The sequence below is a fragment of the Athene noctua genome, chromosome 14 (genome assembly GCF_965140245.1).
Source record: "Athene noctua chromosome 14, bAthNoc1.hap1.1, whole genome shotgun sequence".
Lineage (NCBI taxonomy): Eukaryota > Metazoa > Chordata > Aves > Strigiformes > Strigidae > Athene > Athene noctua.
The window spans coordinates 16,868,863-16,878,251 of NC_134050.1; the positions used below are offsets into that span (position 1 = coordinate 16,868,863).

General features: G+C 52.3%; 1 protein-coding gene across 1 annotated transcript in view; it reads right to left on the reverse strand.

The window, feature by feature from the left end:
* SLC67A1 (solute carrier family 67 member 1) overlaps positions 1-4,789 on the reverse strand; it is a 76,871-nt gene extending 72,082 nt beyond the window's left edge. Inside the window, exons 1-2 of the mRNA XM_074918254.1 lie at positions 4,708-4,789; positions 4,269-4,374 (exon numbers count right to left, since the gene is read on the reverse strand). The gene's annotated coding sequence lies outside the window, so the exon portion shown is untranslated. The remainder of the gene's footprint in view (positions 1-4,268; positions 4,375-4,707) is intronic.
* Positions 4,790-9,389: the final 4,600 nt, after the last annotated feature.

The following is a 9,389-nucleotide window of genomic DNA, read 5'->3' on the forward strand; positions in this document are numbered from 1 at the left end:
TTTGCCTCTGATTTCTATGCTGCTAGGATTTAATCTTTAGGTCTTTCATACAACTTCTCTTCTGCTTTTACTGTTAAAAAACCATTTGTTTCAGACTCGTTCAGTCATGAGCATGTGGCTCATGGTTCACACTAGAAGAATTTGTACATGTCATTTTGAAATGCCTTCATGTGTGACTGCATGCTTGCTGGGGGACAGTGAGATACCTGCTATCCCGCACAGCATCAGCGTGGGTCTCTAATTGCACCTCTGTGAAACTGAAGTTTAATTGAGAGTCAGGTACAGGTGCATCTCTTTGTGCCTGATCTTCCTGTCCTCACTCAGTCCAAAACTCACCCTACTTGAATCTGAGGGTCAGGCACCTGGACCTCCCTGCCCTATAAACTTGTTTTAGGAATAGCTCCTGCAAGAAGTGGCAGAGAAGCTGCTAAGGGTAACTTTTAAAGCTACAGAATGACCTGATGATTTTTCAACCTGGTCACAGCACAGGAAAAAACATAACTTTCTCCTGGCCTCCACCATCTACTGAAGGACATTACAATCACATAGAGTATTTAGCAACATTTCTGACCACGGCCCAAGGTAGCAGGTCCTTTCAGCTTCTGTCCAGAACTCGAGAACTGGCTCATTAAGAAATAGCTGTGTCATTGAATGTGAGGCAAACCATTAAAAAACCTTTAAGCCAGTGTTACCCATGGTCTTCCACCTCCTCTGCTGCATTAGGGGATATGGCACCTGGTTTCTCTTTGGATCTGTGGGATGCTGAACACTAGTGGGATTTGTGCTGACTCCAGTTGCAGATGGCACAGGCAAATGCTTAAATGCTGCCCCGTATATAACATAGGCTGAACTCCCAGAAATGAGTCACAGAACTAATTGTTCTGCATGACATAAATGTGTTTGTAGTGCATTGCTGGATCTAGACACAATTAACTCTCTGCTCTGTAGGAATACATACCGTACTGTGGGCAGGGCAGCTTTATTATAGTTAAACTGCTGCAAAATGAACATGATGGACTCCCCCAGAGGAGCTCATTGAACCACTCCCTTTGCAGGTTCACCACTGGCTGGGTTGTTTGGTCCACATTCAAAGCTTGCAGCAAAATTAATGCTATGAATCTAGCAGGCGTATTATAAACCGATTGCTTTTCAAGATTAAGAGCAAATAAAATTTTAGTGCTGTGTCTTCAGAAAGTTACAACACTAAAAGCAAATTTAAAGCTGTAGGCAAGAAGATAAATTAATTAAAGAATACAAACAAGAAGCCGGGAGGTGGGGAGGGAGGAGAAATTATCTCATCATGCTGCGTCATCACATGATATCTCAACACCCCATCGCAGGGAAAGGAGGGAGCAAGCCCCAAGGGAGAGGCAAATAAGAAGAGGGAATCCAACTTGTGGAGTGAGAGAAGGAACAGCCAGATCCCACATCACTGTATTACTTGCCACCCGCTTCTAGGGAGGGAACCAGCCACAGAAAAATGTAGAGGAGACAAAGCTCCTGGGGCTCCCTGAGGCATGCCAGCCCTGCATGAAACCAGGGGGGTGTCTCGAGGTCCTCACCCTCTACAACTACATCTATCTCCTCTTGGACTTCCAGGGTTTGAGCTACCATTGAGCTAAGCCACTGCCCATTACATTTATAATGTTGTGGCAGATTGGTGAAGTTCCCAGTGGCTGGAAAAGGGGAAACACAACACATTTTTTAAAAGGACAAAAAGGAACTACTGGCTGGTCAGTCTCACCTCTGTGCCTCTGTCAAGATCATGGAATAGATCCTCCTGGAAACTATGCTAAGGTACATGGAAAACAGAGGTGACTGGTGACAGCCAACATGGCTTCACTAAAGGTAAAGTGTGCCTGGCAAATTTGGTGGCCTTCTATGACAGGGTTACAGCATTGATGGATAAAGGAAGAGTGGCTACCTGGACTTGTGCAAAGCTTTTGAAACTGTCCTGCATGACATCCTTGTCTCTGCTTTGGCGAGGCATGGATTTGATGGATGGACCACTTGATAGACAAGGTATTGGCTGGATGGTTGCCCTCAAGGAGTTGCAGTCCAGGTGGAGACCGGTGATGAATGGTGTCCCTCAGGAGTCTGTACTGGGACCAGTATTATTTAATGTCTTTTCTGGGGACCTGGACAGTGGGACTGAGTGCACCCTCAGCAAGTTTGCAGATGACACCAAGCTGAGTGATGTGGTTGATACTCTAGAGGGAAGGGATGCCATCCAGAGGGATGGGCTGGAGAGGTAGGCCTGTGCAAACCTTTTAAAGTTCAAGGCCAAGTGCAAAGTCCTGCATCTGGGCCAGGGCAATCCCAAACATGGACACAGGATGGGTAATGAGTAGACTGAGAGCAGCCCTGCAGAGAAGGACTTGGGGGTACTCGTGGGTGAAAAATGGAGTATGAGCCAGCACTGTGCGCTCGCAGCCCAGAAAACCAACCGTGACCTGGGCTGCATCAATAGCAGTGTGGGCAGCAGGTCCAGGCAGGGGATTCTTCCCCTCTACTCTGCTCTCACCAGACCCCCCCTGCAGTGCTGTGTCCAGCTCTGGGGGCATCAACATCAGAAGGACACGGATCTGCACAAGCAGTTCCAGAGGAGGCCACGAAGATGATCGGGGGCTGGAGCACCCCCCTGTGAGGACAGACTGAGAGAGTTGGGGGGTTCAGCTGGAGAAGAGAAGGCTCCGGGGAGACCTTAGAGCGGCCTCCCAGGGCTGAAAGGGGCTACAGGAAAGGGGGGAGGGACTCTTGATCAGGGGGTGTAGGGCTGGATGAGGGGTAACGGTTTTAAACTGAAAGATGGTAGATTTATATTATATATAAGGAAGAATTTATTCCCTGTGAGGGTGGTGGGACCCTGGCACAGGTTGCCCAGAGAAGCTGTGGCTGCCCCCTCCCTGGCAGGGTTCAAGGCCAGGTTGGACGGGGCTTTGGGCAGCCTGGGCTGGTGGAAGGTGTCCCTGCCCATGGCAGGGGGGGTGGAACTGAGTGATCTTTAAGGTCCCTTCCAACCCAAACCAGTCTGTGATTCTGCGATTCTATAATTGCCGAGCTACACCTTAACCCTAATTTTCACAGAGCAATCTGAAAAATCTAGAGAATAGTGAATATAGCCGCGATACGTTTTTTTTACTCTAGAAGTACTGTGCATGCCATGAAGGTTGAAAATCCGCCCCTTTCAATAACCTGCTCTGGCTTGAGCTGCGAGGGGCTGTCTGCTGCCGGCGGGGTGGGCGCTCCTGCGGCTCCCGAAGCCATCAGGGCCAAGGGCAGCCATCCCCGGCACGGGGCCACGGCGGGACACAACGCCACGTCGGGGGCGCTCCGAGGTGCGGGGAGGGGGATGGAGGGGGGGGGTCGAGCTGGAAACCCGCCGTACTGGGGGGCGAGCGGGGGGGCCGGGGCGACCGCCCGCCTGTCCCGGGCCCAGCCGACATTAGAGGGCACCATTGCCCCGCGCATGGGGACGGCCCGCGGGCCTCTCGCCGCCACCGCCCGCCTGCCCCGCCGACCCCGGGCGGGCAGCGGCACCGCGGCCCCTCCGCAGCCCGGCCGGAGGGGCAGGGGACGGCGGGGGGTGGCCCCGTCCCTCCGCAGCCCGGCCGGGGGGGCAGGGGACGGCGGGGGGTGTCCCCGTCCCTCTGCAGCCCGGCCGGGGGGGCAGGGGATGGCGGGGGGTGTCCCCGTCCCTCCGCAGCCCGGCCGGGGGGGCAAGGGATGGCGGGGGGTGTCCCCGTCCCTCCGCAGCCCGGCCGGGGGGGCAGGGGATGGCGGGGAGTGTCCCCGTCCCTCCGCAGCCCGGCCGGGGGGGCAGGAGCTGTCGGGGGGCGAGGGCGCCCGGCGGGTCCCGCTGGCCCCAGCGCACGGCCCGAGCCCCGGAGGGCGGTGGAGCGGGGGGGGCGGTGAGAGATTAGAAACGTGTATGAGGGAGGAGGGAGGGGGAGGGCACGGCCGGGGCCCCGGCACGGATCGCCCGAGCCTGCGGGGCCGCAGGGCCGGAGCTCCGGCCAGCGCGGGAGCGGCGGGACTGGGTGGCCGGGGGTGGGACGAGGAGGTGGCTGGGGCAGTTAGCACCTGCATTCATTTACTCTCCCGTGAAACTGTTTTTAAGGTCTTTATCATCAGGGTTCTTCAGACAACCTCCACTTCTTGCAGGTACGTTGTTTTCATAGCCAGGTTTAAAGAATCCACGTGTGTTTTGAGGTTGTTTTTCATACTCTCGATTTTGTGCACTGGGATCCATCTGAAGATGCACTTACTGCTGCTCCTGGGCTTGGTTTTGGACCGGGCACCTCCACTCTGCCACAATCTAGGACATGAATAATCTCCTGCAGGACTCGTGCAAGACTATCAGCATTCAAAAACCTGTTTATTTAAGAAACATGGAACCAAAAATAAAACCGGTGTAATGGCCCCTTCACCCCCCTCCCCCTACAGAAAGTAGAAATAACCTATGAGAAGCTGCTCCAAAAATAATATTGCCATGGATCAAGATGAAAGGCAAGGGGAATGTCAAAACAAGCAAAATGCAAACCTTTCGTTTGATACAAAGAGTGGCAATGAACAGTCCCTATGAGCATAGAGCATGGCTTTCACAGGAGCGATACCAACAGAAAAGCGAGGAGTATTGATAAATGGAGTATTTAAGTGCATTAACAGACCGTCAGCAGAAAAGAGCCACCCTCCACAGGTACATACTGTAAGCTCAGAATGCTGTTTGGTACCCGCTCTTCCCAGCCTGCTTTCCAAGTTCACAGCACGGTGTCGGTAAGGCTCGCCACACGCGGTTCACGGAGAGCATCCTGCAAATGAGTCAGGCTTCCAATCAGTCACGAAGGGCCAGATGGCGAGTGGACTTCATCTACTAAAACAACATGATGGAAAGAGCAAAAGAAGAGTGGGAAGTGAGAATGCGATGGCCCCCGGTGCACTGGCTGGCAGGTCTGTCAATAGATTAGGCTAAATTCACTGCTACCTTTGTGCTACCCTAATGATGCACAGCAGCTGGACAGCAAGGCTCGCTCTTCTTTTAATGACCAAGAACAGAAAGAATAATTAAGAAAACATTAGAGGAAATTAATGAAATAAAGCATTTTTCAGAGATGTTGGCTTTTGCATATTTTTGAGAACACAACAAAAAGCAATTCAAATTGAATTAAAACTACCAGAATTTTTTAAGGGTTCCGTTCAGATTATCTTTTCCCATTTTAACCCCTGAACTAGCGTGGTTTTCCCTAGCTATAAATCTAACACTTTGACTCTTTATGGCCATGTCAAGAAATGGAAAATTTTGAACGTGCACCAGCTTGAGTAATTCGAAGCGTTGTTTTGCTGGTGAAAAAGCCTCAGCAAGAAGTTTGGGCAGTCTGTGCTAACTTCAACTTTAATTGCAATTGGTTTATTTAAGTAGGATTCCAAAGTACCAAGCAAAATTGCCACTATAAATGCAAAACTGCAAATTGCTTGTGATCACACACGTAGTAAAAGAGAAGTGCATGGGAGATAAAGTACCAATATTTACTGGTCTGTGTCTCTGCTAAAGCAATTATGGAGTATAACATGTTCTGAAATGGAGCAATCGCTTGAGGATTGCACAGCATTTGAAGAATCCCGAGTTAAACATTGTTGAGCGTATACAATAACGGTGTATTAAAGGAAGTGAGAAGGGTGCAAAGCACAAACCTTCAAGCTGCAGGGGCCCAACAACGGGTTTGCTTGTCTGGCAGCACACTGAGGGCAATTCCTGCAGGAGATGTTCACCTCAAGACTCTCCAGAAGACAGAGGAGTGCTCCTCTGTGGCACCATGTCATGGGGACCCATTCACCTCCATATATAAATGTTTCACCAGATCCTCTTTTCTGAAGTTAACTTGGAGCTCTGCAACAGCCCCATCAGAAGGGCAGCGCCGAGGCGCTCTCTTTTGTTACTTTCACAACTCCTTACCAAATCTCCTCAGTTACTCCTTGCTCTGTTTCCAGTGTAAGGACCTCTCTTCCTGTATTTGCCAAGCCATCAGACGCAGCCCTGGCTCTGACAGTCAACCTGGACTCTTTCCAAACAGGAATAGTCAAAGGCAATAAACCTCCTGCAATTGCAATCCCTTTGCAATGATACACAAGCCATAAAGGAGTTTGCTGTCCCTCCCCTCACCCTTTCGAAACAGAGCAGGCAGCAGGAATACATGCTAGTTAAAGTCATTGTTTTTTCTGACATAAGCAGATATGACTTGGATACTTTGGGCAAAAATGTTCCATTCTTATGGGGCATTGTTCTAACCATAGCGGTAATTACTCCGCTCAGTGTTCTGGAGCAGGAATTTCTAAAGAAGCTAATGGCCTTGGTGGTGGGAGCTCTTGGGTAAGATTTTGTGGCTCATGTTAGGCAAACTGCTGGTTTAGAGGATCGTAACATACCCCTCTGGCCTTAGAGTTCACAGATTTACTAAATTAAAAACATCTCTCCCTGCAGACAGTATTTCCTCCTCACATGGGCTGGATGCTCTCTATCTCCACACAGAAGAGAAGCACAGACACTGCTAGAACTGGCGACTGCGAGTGGAAAGTCCCCAGGACTATCACCACCAGCTTTAAGTGTATAATGGGACCAAAAAAAAAATAGTCAGAGATGCAGAGCATTGGCAGTGAGGAAGATGAACTGAGAAAGAGAGGTGGTAACCTCAGACTTGAGCTGCTTTACCTCCCAGGTAGGTGAGCTGGAAGGTGAAGCGGCCTCAAACACGAGGACAACCTTGAAAATACCTCCCCGTTCTAACTGTAGTTGCTAGCATCCCTCAAGCACTGCGTAAATATTGGCTAACCTCTGAAAACGGTTTGGAAGGACCACGATGTGGATTTTGCAGAGGGCACACCCACATCTTGCAAATAGCAGGGAAGTTTGCTCGCTCAGCTTGTGTCGCAGGAATGTATAAAACCGAGGAGGCAGAAAACAGGAAAGGTGGCCGCTGGCCTCTCCCGGCGCTGGGCGAGGACGGCAGCAGGTTCGCGAGGGCTCCTCACAAAGAGCCCCTGTCTGCGGGGACCCGGCCATTGCCATTTGGCTCGCGTCTTGAATAGAGGGCACTTTTTCAGCAGGTTTCTCGGGGAACTCGAAGCATTTTTGCCGCATAGCACATTTATTTCTAAAACCACCCCAGCCTACATCCTGAGAGGTACGTCTGATGGCTGCTGAGTGAAGTCCCAGCTGAACACTGTGCCATGTTCCACACACTGCCCAACCGTCCCAGCCTGGCTGGGGACCTGTCCTTCTCTCCCTGGCCAAACCCTTGCTCACTGATGCCCACCTTCTGCTTTTTAAGATGATGTGCTTTTACTGATGAGGAGCCAGGAGAGCCTTCTTGTGACCTGCTCCTGAATGATACCCTTTGGGCCAAGAGACCAAGAATAACTGCTGAGAACACCACATCTAAACAGGTATCTTAAAAAAAAAAAAAAAGCCTTCATATATCCTAAAATACCTGTGCTGCCACTGTTTGTGAAATGAGAATTGTCTGTCTGTACCATCGGTCAGCAAAGTCTTCTGCCAGGCGTGACTCCACACCTGCAAGCAGGGGATCTGCGCCCTGAAGACATCTGCTGCATCATCTTCTCTCAAATGCAGAGCTACAGACCTTTCCTGCTGAGCAGCCCACCTGCCCCCACAGACGTCAGAAAATGATTTCAGGAGATCAAACCTACCGTGGCATCTCGTTGCTCATCAGCCTGAGCATGGAAAGACCCTTCCCATGCAGTGAGCCAGGCTGCAACCTCCTCTTTGCACCAGCTGGGCCACCACTGGCTCCATCCGTCCAAAACCATGGGTGCTGCTGGTCTCTGCTGGTGCGGCTGATCTTTGGGAGAGCACCACAGAAGGTGCAGTACCTGGGAGCCTGCGGGAGCCGTCCCAGCCACCCCAGGCTCCTCACCAGCATGGCAAGGGCAAGAGCAAGTGCCCTCAGAGGTGCTGGAGGGCTGCTCCATCACAGACACAACGGGCTGACTGTGGAACCAGCATGGAGGAAGAGGACTTATTTAGGCTCAGCTAGGGGAAAAGAAGGGCTTTCTACGGGTGCAAAGACTATTGCCGTTTTCCTTGACGCTGACACCTGCCTGCGATCACCATTACTCTATGGGGCCTTGAGCTGTGACCTCTCCAGCCCTGCAGCAAACCGGCACCTTGGCAGTCTCTGCAGAGCCAGCACCACCCTAGGAATTAAAATTAATTTTATTCCCTCTAGGGAATAAAACCATCCAAGTTGTCTTTGCTCAAGGGTTCAAGTTTCCCAAAGGCAAGAGCTGTAGGTACACAGAGAGCCAGGGGGTCCCCAAATGCGCAAAGAGTGAAGAAGATCCATCTTTCCCCTTGGTGTTCGCAGATGAAAAGCTCACTGTGGTAACGGGGCTCTGATGCGCGCATCAAAATTACGATGATGTTCTGGGTCCAGTTTTAGCACCATGTCGATTATGCTCCCCCTCCCTTTCCTTTCATACTCCTCCATCCCAAAACAACAAAAGGCAATGATTGCAGTGACCTGCAGAAAATGTAAAGCACAAGCCAGCTGATCCCTGGCAACACAATAGCGAGATTAGTTCATCTGCAGTGAACAAACACGTATTATGTGGGTTTTAAAGTTAGGAGAGGAAAATGCTGTGGTTTTCATGTATTTCTATTCAGCAAGGCTGCAACTTATTACTTCCATGCAGCTGAGAAGCCCTGTTTTTAAAAATAGCCTTCAGCTTGTTTTGAAATCTGCGTCTCGCTTTGTTTTGCAGCAGCGTAATAAAAAACCCCGAGCCAGAAACGATCCCGTTTGCCTCCACTCGCATCACCTCCCCTGCCCCAAACCCCCGCGCCCCGCGGACGCTGAAAAAACCTCCCGGCGACACCCCCGGGGGAAAATAATAATAATAAAAAAATTAATAATCGCACACACGCACACCCCCCGCCGAAAGGCAACACGGAGGGGGAACACCCCAGCCCGAGAGTCGCCGGGGAGGAAGCGGCGGCGGAGCCGCGGCCGCCGGCAGACAAAGGGAGTGGGGACCGGCGGCGGGCGGGGAGCGCCGCGGCCGCCCCCCGGGGCCGGGCCAGCGCCGGGGCCGCCCCCCCGGGCCGCGGCGGGGCCGGGCCGGGCCAATGCGGCCGGCGGCGGCGCGGCGCTGCCCGGCGCAGCCAATGGAGGGCGCGGGCAGGAGGGCTGCCGCCGGGGGCCGGGGGGCGGCGGGGGGGTCCCCGCCAATCGCGGCGGGCCGGTGGCCGGGAAATACTATTATGCTAATGGTTGTTTTGCTCGCACTCGCGGGGAGCGGGGTTTAAAAGCCAGGCGGCCGGGGGCAGGGGCTCAGAGGCGGGAGGCAGGGCCGGCCGGAGCGCGGACGGGACG